General features: G+C 33.0%; 1 protein-coding gene across 2 annotated transcripts in view; it reads right to left on the bottom strand.

Annotated features, from left to right (window-relative positions):
• LOC106464332 (neuroligin-4, X-linked-like) overlaps positions 1-14,924 on the bottom strand; it is a 153,780-nt gene that overhangs the window by 1,475 nt on the left and 137,381 nt on the right. The window lies entirely within an intron of this gene.

The raw sequence follows: 14,924 nt of genomic DNA, 5'->3' as shown, positions 1-14,924 counted from the left end.
GTATTTTAGCTTGCATGAATCACAATAAGGCATAATGCTGTATTTTAGCTTGTTTGAATCACAATAAGGCATAATGCTGTATTTTAGCTGGTTTGAATCACAATAAGGCATAATGCTGTATTTTAGCTTGTTTTAATTACAATAAGACATAATGCTGTATTTTAGCTTGCATGAATCACAATAAGGCATAATGCTGTATTTTAGCTTGTTTGAATCACAATAAGGCATAATGCTGTATTTTAGCTTGCATGAATCACAATAAGGCATAATGCTGTATTTTAGCTTGTTTGAATCACAATAAGGCATAATGCTGTATTTTAGCATGTTTTGATTACAATAAGACATAATGCTGTATTTTAGCTTGTTTTAATTACAATAAAGCATAACATTCTAACTTAACTTGTTTTTAACTACAATATAATGCACAATGTGGTATTTTAGCTTACCTCGAGGCAGAAAGGTAGTTTTCCTTTTTTTGCAGTTTTTTTTTTTCAGGGAAAAAATTCAGGCAGGGGACTTCCAGTACGTTTCAAGTTTCAAAGATTTATTCAGTGATCATCTGGCTTATTTATGGTACAATGAGTTAAAATTAACCTTCTGGTTTGTTTTAGAAGTAAAATATGGCAAAAAGTGATATCACAGTTTCCTTGAAGAACAAAATTTAGACCTCGTATTCTTATTTGTTTAAAGTAATCTATGTTAAAATGAGGTAATTCGATTGGTTTCAAGGTGATTTATTCAGTTGTATTCTGGCCTGTTTCTAGCACAATAATCTACAGGTTATTCTTGATTAAGAACATTCATGATTAAAAATCAGTACACTTTAGCTAAAAGTATAAAAATTTATATTATTACACATTTAAATACATGAGCTGCTTTATATTACTTAACCAATATTCACGTATTACATTTCAGTTTCAGTTGCTAAATGTTACTCTCTGTTCGTATGATGACAATATAAAGGCACTTATTTTATTATCGTTCATAACAAGCTATGAAAATTTAATATAATTCTAATTACTTCAGTTTTTGTTGCCTCCAGTTACTATGTTGTGATCAACTCCTTGCTTCCATTCCAGACCGTTTATTCTAACTAATTTCCTAATCAGCTTGCTTTAAACTTAATTCACAATCAGCATAACGTTCTTTGTCTCCAAGCCGTTTATTTAATATAAATTACCTTGTAATCAACTCACTGCTTTTTAAGTTGTTTGGTTTAAAGAACTTCTCAGCCATCCTAACTCTCATTGTTTGCTTTAACTTACCTCAAAATTAACTTCATTTTCATTGTTTCCAAGTCGTTTATTTGGACTGCTCTGTTCAGTTGCCAGATCCTGAGCATGTTTAAGCAAGATACTGTTAAAATCGGCCTCGTTATTTACTTCTAGGAGGCGCTGCCGGAAGTCCATGTCAGCAAATATGGTGGAGAATGTCCTTCCGGTCTCTAGGGCATTCTTCGTTCCTTTCTGGAGAAGTGAAACAAACGAGTGTGAAGCAAACAAACAATATACTCTCTTATGACTGAACAGTCTTTATTTAAGATAAAACGTTACTGATTAAGCCTGAACTGATTGCAATTATATAAAAATGTATTGTCACTAATTTAGAAGGCATTATTGTTGATACGTTATTTAAATAAAATAATTTAATTAAGAGAGTTCACTAATTTCGACCTCTACGTTTTAACCACTTGTCTAGATGTTTATTTACATATATACATATATACTAATACATCATATTTCGTTAAAACCACAAAATATGCTTAGAATATAAAAACTCTTTGATCTTGTACCTTTAAGATTTTTCTTAAATATTGAATCTACATCAAGAATCATTTAAGCTCTAGAAATTGAATAGCAGAAGTCATTTTCAACAAATTCAAAATATTCATTAGTGTCACTATTTGAAACTTTTTGTGTAAGTTCTCACCTTCAGAGAAAATTTACATTTTACTTTGAGGCTTTGTCTGAAAATATTACCAAAGTATCAAAATATAAGTGTAAATTTCACACAAATTTTTCATTTCGAATAACAACTCAAAACGTTTCGAATGAAATAAAAATAAAACTTCCGGTAAGTTTTACCTTTACCTCGTCTTACTGGTTTAAAATTTAATTTGTATACGTGTAAGACCAGTTTTTAGCAAAATTCATTTTAAAAATCCATTAGTTTTTAGGAACACCAAAAGGACGTCCACTTTTCTAGGACAAAGTTTTCGATTCTTTTATTTCTTCTATGATCCCATGATTTGCCTGGAATGTTGTCCTCTAAAAAATGCTTTTTTATTTTCCTACATAAGTCCATTTTTCAGATGATCATCAAATATTTATTACTGTACCTAACACGACACATGATAAAGACGTTTGTGAAGATTGCATTCCATCCCTGCCCGTACTTTTTAACTTTAAATTCCAGATTGTGTTAATGAAGGCTTACTCCCAACATTAGAACCGACATAGATAGAATTTTTAAAAAACTTACTCCAAATAGAACGTATACTGACAGAATTTCTTACTTTTTCAGGTAATCCAAAAGGAACTGATTTTTTAAACGATCTGGTTATGTTTTTTAAAATATATCTCTTATAATAACGATTTGTTTTGTCTTATTGTCAAGCAAAAACCAATACAATGGGCTCATCTGTGTTCTGCCTAAAAAAAAAACGAATTGTACCGTTATAAGCCCTCAGACTTACCGCTGTGCCATCGGGGGGGAGGGTGGGGGTGGGGGCTCGTAGTAAAGAAAACTTAGATAAAGGCTACTTATAAGAATAAAATAGCAATATAAATATATATATATTTCTATTTTGTAAATGGGGCATAGGACATTGTACAATTAGATTAAATCAACATATAACATTACCATCAGTTAGATTAGATGTAACTCTACTTAGCAAGAACGTTGTTTTGGTTTAGGAGTTTCGTTATAAACTAAACACGTTGAAGTTAGTAGTACTTGAGAGGGATCTGTAAACATACTAGAGTTCAACAACTCTAAAACGTCTTCAGTTATTCATATGATAGTCTCTCCAGCTAGAGGTGCCACTAATTTTATAATTAATCGTACAATAGCTTTATCCGGTTGCAGCTTTTCCAGTCAACAGTTTAGTAATCACTGTCAACGGAATTGTTTTATTAACATTTCACGGACAGCGCTACAGCTTTCTCTACAGACTTAGTTGCAGACCACACCAACTAAACGTACGACAGACTTTTTCGCTGATATTACTACCGCTTACATAATTAAATTTATCACCTACTAATTGTGCCCCTGCTAGTTTATTTACATACCATAGCCTTTGTTACTTGGGATTCACAAGATCTTTTATCAATCCCACCAGAATCGTTACCGCCAGCAATGAAACTGCTTCTTAAATTAACCCTATCATAGACTTTACCACTGGTGATGATAGTGTTTCTTAAATTATCTCCACCACAGACTTTACCGCTGGTGATAATATTTCTTCTTAAAATAACTCCAGCACATGTTTTACCACCAGTGATGATACTGATTCTTAAGTTAACTCTATCATATTCTTTACCGCTGGTGGTGATATTTTTTCTTAAAATAACTCCAGCACATGTTTTACCACCAGTGATGATACTGATTCTTAAGTTAACTCTATCATATTCTTTACCGCTGGTGGTGATATTTTTTTCTTAAAATAACTCCAGCACATGTTTTACCACCAGTGATGATACTGATTCTTAAGTTAACTCTATCATATTCTTTACCGCTGGTGGTGATATCGATTTTTCAATTAATTTTACTATGGACTTGAGTGTAGGTGTTAACTTTACTTCTTAAATTAACCCTACCTAACTGATATTAACGCTGTAATTGATACTGTTTTTTTGTAATATTCATTCAGTAGACTTTAGGGTTGTCAACGGTTCTAATAAACACCGCAAAGGAACACCAAAAACCATATTCTATCAATATGCGCATGGAATTATACAAACCTGTAAATAAAGATAACATTATTACCAAAGTTGGTGTAGAAGATCTTTGGGATTCAGCTTACCCGCTTCCAGTCTTTACCATCTCTCAACCAACAAAGTGTGTGATTTGAACTCGTTTACTATATGAGTAAAAGTCAATAGCATTTGTGGAAACCAGTTAACATATACATGTAGTTAAATTTAGAATATTTTTATATGCATGTTATTTTTGGCTAAGAAACTTGGACGTTTATTTAGAGGCGGTCCTGTGTCCGCACTGGACCACGTGGACACATGGTTTAAAATATAGGGGTTCAACGTGGTTATAAATGGCTTTATGCTATATCAATAGAATTTTTTTGTTTCTATGCTCCTTTGTGATTGAATCTAGAAAATTACTTATCAAGCTATTGTAATAATATTATATATATCCACAGTTTCGTGTAATTCACTAAAGAAATTACTAGAATATGTTTTTTTGCCCCTTTATGGTCCTTGACAATATTTATTAGGACCGGTTGGTGATGCCAGTCCTCCTCGGAATAAGTTTTACTATAATCTATACAACTGATGATGACACTTTTTTCAGTTGACCTTACCATATTCTACTGCTTACAACGACACTGTTTTATCGGTTGACTTTACTATATTCTACTGCTTACAACGACACTGTTTTATCGGTTGACTTTACTATATTCTACTGCTTACAACGACACTGTTTTATCGGTTGACCTTACCATATTCTACTGTTTACGACGACACTGTTTTATCGGTTGACCTTACCATATTCTACTGTTTACGACGACACTGTTTTATCGGTTGACCTTACCATATTCTACTGTTTACGACGACACTGTTTTATCGGTTGACCTTACCATATTCCGCAAAAGTGTTAAAACATCCAGATTAATTTTTTCCAGGTTTAGAAGTTTTCATCATTGAATAGGTTTGTTTATTCAAGTCACATGACAGAAGAGGTCGCCACTGTGCAAATGATTTTCACAGTTTGTTTGGTTGAAGTTAAGAACAAAACTACACAATGGGCTGTCTGTGCTCTGCCCACCACGGATATCGAACCCGGTTTCTAGCGTTGGACTACCGCAGACATACTGCTGTGCCACTGGGGGGGGGGTCAATTTCTCTTGAAGAGTAAAAAACATGCTCTGTTAAAATATTGTATATAGAAAAACAACTATTTGAACCAAATGAAAAATATCCAAGGCATGCATGAAACGTTCTATATGTTTCATAAACATTTTGTACTTCATTCTGTACTCCAGATTTTGATTTTCTACTTATGATTAATATATTATTATTTTTTCGTTTCCTGTTAAAATTTATGTCAGGTTTTATACTTAATGTAAGTATATTTCATTTGATTTTTGCAAAGTTTCCAGTAGTTAAAACAAGAGAGTCAAACTTAACTTATCAGTTTCTAATTCTTTTATTTGCTTACCTATATATGTGGAATCTATTCTGTTTTATAGCCTTTCCTAAGTAGTGTCTTGGTGTGAAGTATGGTTCAGATTATCTGAAAAGTCTGGGCGTAGATTTTCTCTAAATCATTAAAGCTTGCAGTTAGTGAGATTAACGAGGAAGTAGAGATGATTCTATACGATCTTAATGAGCGAATAAAACGAGAGGAGATGAGTTTGAGCGTTCTATGTATTATCCTGACACATCAAATGAACAAATACACTATTTCTTAATTTCCCCGGTAGCTGCAATTAACATTCACTAGACTTCTCCGGATATTAGTAAGATAAGATAAAAAATCGGATAATTCATATATTTTTTGTTTATACATATATATATACATGAACACATATCTATGTGTTTACGTATTCCCAAATAAGCAAATAAACTCAAAATAATGTATTTTATTTATATACAACACTGTAAATAGAGGAACGATTTATAGAAAAACAGCTTGAATGATATAGTGGAGCAACATATTTTCAGAGTAATGATATAACTTGCCCAACATTTATTTCCAAATTTGGTTATCCAATTCAAGAGATGTTTCTGTTTGTTTCGTTGATATTCAAATTCTGTTTAATGTTTAACACATCGGCTATTAAAACTAAAAATAATAAACTATTATTTAGCTATTAAAACTATTAATGTTTAACACATTGGCTATTAAAACTATTAATGATTAACACATTGGCTATTAAAACTATTAATGTTTAACACATTGGCTATTAAAACTAAACTATTTTAAATTAATTACACACTCGATTATTTGATGATAACAAAGATGCTTAATTGGCTGTCTATATAGGCTTTGATGTAAGCTATTTTTTGACTTGTGAACTTGATAAAAACCTTGAAAAAGAATAATTTAGGACCATAATGCTAGAAATTACACATGCTATTTTGATTATTTGTTGCAGTAAAGTAGTTACTTTTAACATAGTATTCAGTGATTGTTTTTTTATTTTTGCAGAGTCTTGTCAATAGTACAGTTAAACCAGAATATTTATGTTCATAACTTGTTAAAAAATTGCGAAAAAACTCAATTTATTTTCATATACTGAATTCATTTTGAAACATTTATGACCAAAGTAGAAGAAGATACGAATAACAAATAGATGTATGTGCTGCGTGGTCACATCTGAAAATGTTGTCCACCAGGGGGACAGCAGTAAGTCTACGGATTCAAAATGCAATAACTGTTACTTTTCTGCTCAAATAAAAAACATGAAGAACTTTACTTTTAGGATTACAGTCAATCTTTCTAAACAAATTATCTTAGGCGTTAGTAGATCTGTGAGTTTTATCGTGTTGAGATTCTATTGACCACAGTTTTAGACATAAAATGTCAAACTTAATACAGTATCCAACTTTTTAACTGGAGTTTTTGTTTTTTAAAACCTGATTTCTATTATTTCCCTCTAATGTCCAGTACTTACGTTCAAGTGCTGGAAGTCAAACGAACATTGTTTTTATATCGGTTGTGACACTGTGAAAGACATAGATCTGGTTTTGGTTTTCTTGCGACAGCTGAGGGAAGTAGATTGTTAGTGTTACAGACTAATGGCGTCAGTTCGAGCTTATGCGTAGTAGGCGGTCGATGTTGACACCTTCTATGATGGCAGTGCTTATATGTGTGTATTGAAATAGCTGAAATACTATTTTTCCGCCTTTCTTTTTTAGCCGCTTGCAATACATATTGATATATATATATATCAAAGTTATAGTGTTGCAATAAAATGTGAACTCTCCGTCTTTTTGAAAACAATGCTACACAAAATATTTGATTTAGAAATACGACATTGCGCATATATATATATATTCGATCTAACAAGTAAAATGTATTTTCATTCCTTTCCAAGTCATTTTTTTTCTTTTAAAAATATCTTTAGTTGATAATTGTTTCTTGTCTGTATACTTTTGTTGGGGTCCTCTTGGATGTTGGTATAGGCCATAGGAGCTCGAAAAAGCTCAGTTTTTGTTAATTCATTAACGTAGACAACTTGCTAAAACGAAGTAGAAGATCTGGAAACGCGTTACACTTTGATTCCTTTTGTTAAGTTATATGTAAAGTTGCTAAGTAGATAAGTATTTTATTGGTTAAAAATCGAGACGATCTATGTGACAGAGACCAGTCTGTTTTATTATCTATATGTGTTGCGAGTAGAAACACTGTGTACTATACATTATTTTTGATTTAATCTAGTTTAATATTAATCTTGAGAATAGAAACGGAAATATTCCAAAGGAATATTTCGATTTTTGTTGGGTAATTAGTGTCAAATGTAGCGTACATTTTCTGTTAAATTTTCCAGTACGAGCAACGAACTTCTAGCACTGGTACTGAAAAGTTCTAAAAAATAACGTACGAACTACATTATGTCGATAACAACGCAACTAAGCAGTATAATCAGGCAATAGTTACAGTGATATTAATCGCTGTTTGTAAATTGTTGCTTTTCAGTAAACATATACTGTCCAATGATTCTGGTTAAAGGTCTTAAGGAATCATATGCTCATTACCGGTTCAGTAGCAACAAGTTAAAAGAACAAACAGTCTACGAAATGTAATTTATGAACTGAGAGGTTTGAAAATATGTGATACACACCAGTTGCCATGAGTGATAACAAACCGTGAAACATCAGCAATTACAGTTCCAAAGCTTTAACTGTTCTCATACTAAATCAAAAGCTCATTAATTCAAGAAAGGGGATAGTTTTAGGGTTATAAAGGTTGAATAAGCATTATGTATGCATTAAAATTTCATTAAGTTATAAGAGACAGATTGGTTTGTTATACAATGTATAAAATATTCATTTACTACAAGTTACAGCTTTTATAGTAAGAAAGATTACAAGTACAGAAGTTTTAACGGACAGTGATCGAAACGTCGTACCCGTTCTAAAATAATCTTCTTTACTGTAAAAGCTGTAACTTGGATTAAAATAATACTTAACCAGTTAGTAAACCCAAAACGAAACTATTATCGATTCATTGTTGCTGTTTCATCACAAAGCTACACAATGGGTTATCTTCAGTCTGTTCACTTAGGAGAATCGAACCTCAGATTTAGCGTTGCAAGTCCATAAACTTAACTTTGACTCACTTGTGGAAAAAATAATAATTTGGAAAAAAGGATTCATTACAATCCAAAAATGTGTCCATAGGTTTGAAGCTTTTGCAGTGACTACTTTAACGTGCATTTAGTAGTTATTTCCATTGTGACACTCTTAATACAGTGCATGCATCAAAGGTTATAATACTATGGATGCTGATTTTTCACACACATATCTTAACTGTATATGAGTAAGAAGTGATAAGAATATGAACTTGTACATAAATAGACGTATGACCAATGTTTTTATATCTAACATTATCACCTACACTGCACTGTATGCCACAGATCATTAAATTAAGTTTGATATACAAATGGTAAGTGAAAACGTCACTGACCCAATAAATCAATGCTGGACAAGCTGTTCTAATTAAAGGGAGCGTGTCATTCGTTATTAAACATCAGCACAGCTACCCTCGCTGATTTTAGAGCGTCCCATTGCTGCTATGGTAGATGAAACATTGTTCTTTTAGACGGACATAATATAGACATTCAAGTAAGCATGGCCCATGCTCGACTAGAAACGAGTGAATGATCACACTGATCACGAAAATAAGTAAAATGTGTTTAAATCATATAAAGGTAGAAATTAGAAAAATTGTCAGCGAAAAACTTAGTCATGTCCATCATGACCACCAAACAGCTGCTGAGTTTTCATGAATCTTTACTTCAACGAAATAATTTCTCAATCTTTAAGGAATTAAAAAAAGAACATTTATACGCTGTCTTCTTTTTTAACTAGTAGGTTGATTATAGGGCTTCCAGATAATACTTAGATGTTACTTAGCGCTTTCGACGTTGATTTTGTGCCACTTTATGCACGTATTTTATTTGTGCCACGAATTGTTGACATTCCTTTTAAATAAATAGTGTTACTGTTGCACCTCCACTATTTATGATCTAGTAAGGTTCAAAAGTGTCTATCAATTGAGGAACGCTTTACTGCACATGTATCTTATCACAGATCCTAGAGCTATATGAAAACAAAACCGAAATGGATAACGTAGCATTCCCAAACAATTAGATAAGCGAAAACAAATACACAAAAGCGTTCTTAAAAGGAATAATATGTTAAACTCTGTGTAACGGGGTTAAAAAACTCTAGGATTTTAAAGGAAATGAAAGAAACTATGGTGAAGTTAATTGAAGAAGCAGAGCTACCAACAGTGTAATGGTTGATGATAAGGTTAGCTGAATAAGCAGTTCCATTCTCAATGAAATAGTTTATGGCAGACTTAACTGACACAACAGAAGTCAGTTTTATTGATAATATTCTTTTCTACCTTATTGTAAACTTATATTTTATCAAAGAAGTGAACGTTTAATTGTGATTATATAAATAAATATCACTGTCTGAAAGTTTATGAAAGATGCCACTTAGTAATGAAGAGGAGTAAGTGTAGATTTTATGATATGACAGCTTCGCCTGGAAGTTTCTTATAATTTAAAATAAGAATCATGCATTATTTGTTTGTTTGAGCTTTGGCCTTAGGATTTTAGAGTTTTCTTATAAAAATTGTTTTTCGTTATATACATAAAATGTGATTTTGAGAGGAAGAAATTCTCATATCAGACTGGTGTATGAAGATAAAAGGATATTTAAGATTTTGTAACCTACCAAGCACAGCAGGTCTCCACTGAGATTAATCACGCTTCACATGTACGATGTTCCAGGACTCTAGCTATCATTGGAACTATTTTTTTTTCGTCGATGGTGCTCACTTTAATAGCCACAAATTAAGCACTATTGCCTACTACCGTAATTCCCATTTTAAAATGCTTTTTCGAGGGATGACGAGATAATTCTTAGACCATACACTTTAATAATCTTTGAATAGACTCCCCAGTCTACTTGGAAGTTGACGTCCGAGACCACGTTTAACAAGGTCAAAGGCACACAAGTTAATTGAAGTTTCATTAGGGGACTTGACGGGTATATCGTCGAAAAGCGTTGTTATGATTCCATGTTCGTCGGTTACCTGACTCATAATAACACACGCTGATTTAGAGATATGCCTAGAAGCTTGTGGACGCTTAGTTTCTGAGCTTTTATCCACTTTAGATTCTTGATTATTATATTGTTAAGAGTGCTAGGAAATATGTCCAGCTTCATTACGATGGCTTTTTTAGGTTAGAAGGTTCTGTTTCGTAACTAACTATAACTAGAGCATTACCCTAGCGTGTATATGATCGTGACTTCGGAACATTTTGCTTTCCTAAACACATTGTTTTGCTTCAATGGAGATAATTGAAGACTGGGTTCTTGGAAAAGTTGTATCCTTTAGTTCTACATCGTCTAACAATCTCATTCGTTGAATAATCTTCTCCTGAAAAGATTTTCATATTATTCCAGTCATAAACATACTAGCGGCGGTATTACAATGACGAATGAAGGGAAACTCGCCGTGAATCAAATATTTAGATGTTAAACATGTCCCCGGGTGCGCCATGGCTCACATCTGAGGCGACATGCTACTTCGGTAGCATACACATAGTTCAATATCAAATTACGAATTATGTTGTTAGGAATGTATTCGATTCTGTTACTACAACATAAAGAAACAGAAGTTCATTTATGTTTGATGCAGTTTGATATCTATGTGCCCTTTATTTGAAAAATAGAATCTAATTTTGTTATATATATACATTATCGAAGTTGATAAGTTTCAGATATGATTTTTACTTTTTATTATTTGGAAACTGCGACAGAACTATGTTTTAATACATTTTTCTTTCAAAGATTTTCAAGCATTTCTTTTAGCTTTTACTGTTTCAAAATTAGTGTTATGTGACTCTCTTAGATATCTTTTGATTATCTAAGCCCATTATCTAAAGATTATGATCAAATAAAAGGACATGTAAAAAGGAAACTTATACTTTTTCATTTTGGAGTCTCTCTTAATTGGCTGCCTTACCTTTGGTCGCTAGTTCAATAGTAGACACAACTATTTTGTTTGTTTGTTTGTTTGTTTGAAGTTAAGTACAAAGCTACACAATGGGCTATCTGTGCTCTGCCCACCACGAGTATCGAAACCCGGATTCTAGCGTTGTAAGTCCGCAGACATACCACTGTGCCACTGGGGGGCAGAGACAACTATACCTGAAGTTTTGGTATCTCTAATGTTGAAAATTCCAATTGTTTAAATTTAAAATCTATAAATTCTGAGAGAGAAAGCAAGCAATAAATTAACGTAATTCTGAGCCTAGCTTATCTAAACTGTAGCTTACTAATCACTGGTTGTTTTATTACGAAGTCCAGAAAATATCTAAAATTATTTTTCAGTATGTGGTTCTCGTTGTTTTCTGTACCTTAGATGAAAAGATCTCAAGTCTTTAATACAAAACGACTCATAACTTCAAAGTACTATTATTCTGATTGGTACGTTGAACTTTGATAATAACATTCTGTCATATTAAATACCGAGGTTTGTAATAGTTCTTTATCATATTGTGCACCATTATTACTAAAAAAAATATGTGTAATGTTAAACCTCTCAAAGATATACTAAAGGGTATTTTAATAGGTATAAACGTTCTTAGAGGGTTAACGAAAAATCTGATAATGGTATCAGTTTCCCATCAATATTTGCTGAATTATAAACCATCTTCATACAAGATTCACTTTTTCGATGGGCCCGTCATAGCCTGGTGGTTAGGGCGCTCGCAATCTGCGGGTCGCGGGTTCGAAACCCCGTCCCACCAAACATTCTCGCCCTTTCAGTCGTGGGGGCGTTATAATGTGACGGTCAGTTCCACTATTCGTTGGTAAAAGAGTAGCCCAAGAGTTGGCGGTGGGTGGTGATGACTAGCTGTCTTCCCTCTAGTAGTTCACTACTAAGCTAGGGATGGCTAGCGCAGATAGCCCTCGTGTAGCTTTGCACGAAATTCATAAGAAACAAACAAACGTTTTTGATGAGTTATAACTGGTAGTAAAATCTTTTCTGTATTCACACACAAAAGAGTTAATTTTTTCCCGGCTGCCCCAGCCATCCAATGGGTCTCATTTGTAATAATCCAGAAATTTCTATAGTTCAGATAATTTCCAATTTTTTGTATTAATCAAGGCGGTAATGTGTTTACATTTTATAGGTTATTTACACAAAGAAAAACTTTCCCATATAATTATATGCTTCAGTTTTATATACTGTAAATATTTACCCGATTTTGTTTAAGATAGCCATTTTTCAGAAATTATTATTGTAAACACATGGTTTTATTTAGTTATTTTAAAAAAAATTATATAGCTCGTTGTAAACACATATTTAACGGCTTACTCTTTCTAAGTTAGTACATTACTCGTCTGAACAATGTATTGAAAACAGCAGGTTAATTAAACACGAGAGAACGTCGGTAATAATAAAAAACATTTTTCCTAGACGTTTAGAGTAGCGCATATTCCAAACAGGAAATGTTTACAAAAATATCCGATTATATAATAAAGAAATAAAAGGATGTACAAATATTACAGAAAAATTAGAACAGACTTATTTCAAAGGTTTGTTTCAGAATTTTAGCCCAAAGTTGGACAGGGGGCTATCACCACATAGTATTCTTTCATTCTGAACTGACAGGCTAAACTTGCCCTGCTAAAAAGACAACAGATCTACAGCAAGTGAACGTCATTTACGAGTACAAGTGTAATAAAGGAGACTGCGAGCTCCTGGCAAACGTCTCCTACATCTGAATGACTAACACAACCCTGTCAAGACGCCTAACAATGCATCTACAAAATGGAGCCATCAAAGAACATTGTGCCCGCATCCACAACCAAAAACTCACACGTCAGGACCTAGTACAAAACACTAAAGTAAACCGCCGATTTAACGACTTCACAACTCTTCAACTACACGAAGCAATAAAAATCCTACAGTAAACTCCCATAATCAACAAACAATCGACAGGAACAGCACGCACACTGCTACTTCTTGGCGAGAAACCCCCAAGCCACAATACAACACTCCACCAATTAACGCCTTCCACGAGCTAGATACCACCACCTGCTTACCCATACCTATAAATATCTACCAACAGTAATCACAATTCACACAACATTCAGCCTTGATAATGGATGCAGAACGCATTCGAAACGCATCGGCCAACTCATCACTATCCACAACTTTTACCCTTTGTTCTAACAACGTTAAGACGGCTTATCGACTTCTTGAGAATAATTCTAAGAAGAAAGTAAACCTACAGACATCGGTCTTGTTTAACAAAATCTACATACATATATATGCACATATTTTTATCTTTGCCTAAGTTATATGTATGAGTATTAACATTATTATTAATAACAGCTTTTATAATTCCATGTGTGTGTTTACTGGATAGTAAGTTGCTTAATAAGACTGTGTACCCCACTTTGTTTACCCCATAGTAGTATGTGTATGACAATTTCGACTTATCTAGTGAAGCCACTATTATCTGATGTTATGTAATTATACCTGAAACTTTCTACTTTGTGAAATAATTACATGGTTGTAAGCTATTATATAGCTTTTAAAAGTAAATATTTTGGACTTAAGGGCATCAAGCTACAGTTTGAATATATGTGAGACAAGTAGACATGCATATTACATTAATCTTTATGTTTTCTCATAAAACGAACAAATATGAATAACCAGTGATATAAACAAAACATAAAACATTGTGGCCGGCAACTATTTTTAATGTAATATTCTATATGACGTGGATGTAGCTATAATTGCATATTAGAGCAAATGCAGGCAAATTTTAACGTCAAGCATTCGTGTAAAAATTTTATATAAACAATAGTTTATACAAAAATGTAAAATGTAAACAACACTAGGCAATAAGTAATATTTAAAATAATATAATATTATTCAAATTCAGCACTGACTGCTACTTCCTTGAGACTTCTACATAACAAAGAATGTAATCCTTTCGCTGCGAAGGTTGAACCAATAGATACTCAAGCATTAACCAATATGAACGTGATGAATTGTTTCGTTACAGTCTTAGAAAAGACCTTGATTTTTAGGGTGGAAATGATACACTGTGGTGTGTACGTGAGCGACAACAAAGTTCAGGTACACTATAAGTAATATTTGCCTTTCTAAAGGAATTATAGAAACCTGCCACTAGAACGTTCCACACAACATTATATTGCCTCCAGCAGTTTGAACTATCTTGGACAAACACAAACAGGTTGAGTGGTTTTCTCCTCATTATGATCATACCGCCAGTACAGAAAAAGCCGAAAAACCTCTCATTAGACTACATCTTTTTAGTTCTATAGGTTTGCTTCCAAGCAGCAGTGATGCTCAGTTCTTCTGTTTGCATTTGAAATAAGTGGTTTTTAGACTGGTTGTTGGCTCCCACATAACAGTGTTTGTAATATTCTTCTTTTGGTACAAGTGGATATAGATGA

Source organism: Limulus polyphemus, unplaced genomic scaffold (genome assembly GCF_000517525.1).
Source record: "Limulus polyphemus unplaced genomic scaffold, Limulus_polyphemus-2.1.2 Scaffold59, whole genome shotgun sequence".
In the NCBI taxonomy this organism is placed as follows: domain Eukaryota; kingdom Metazoa; phylum Arthropoda; class Merostomata; order Xiphosura; family Limulidae; genus Limulus; species Limulus polyphemus.
This window is presented reverse-complemented; position numbering and strand designations above follow the sequence as displayed.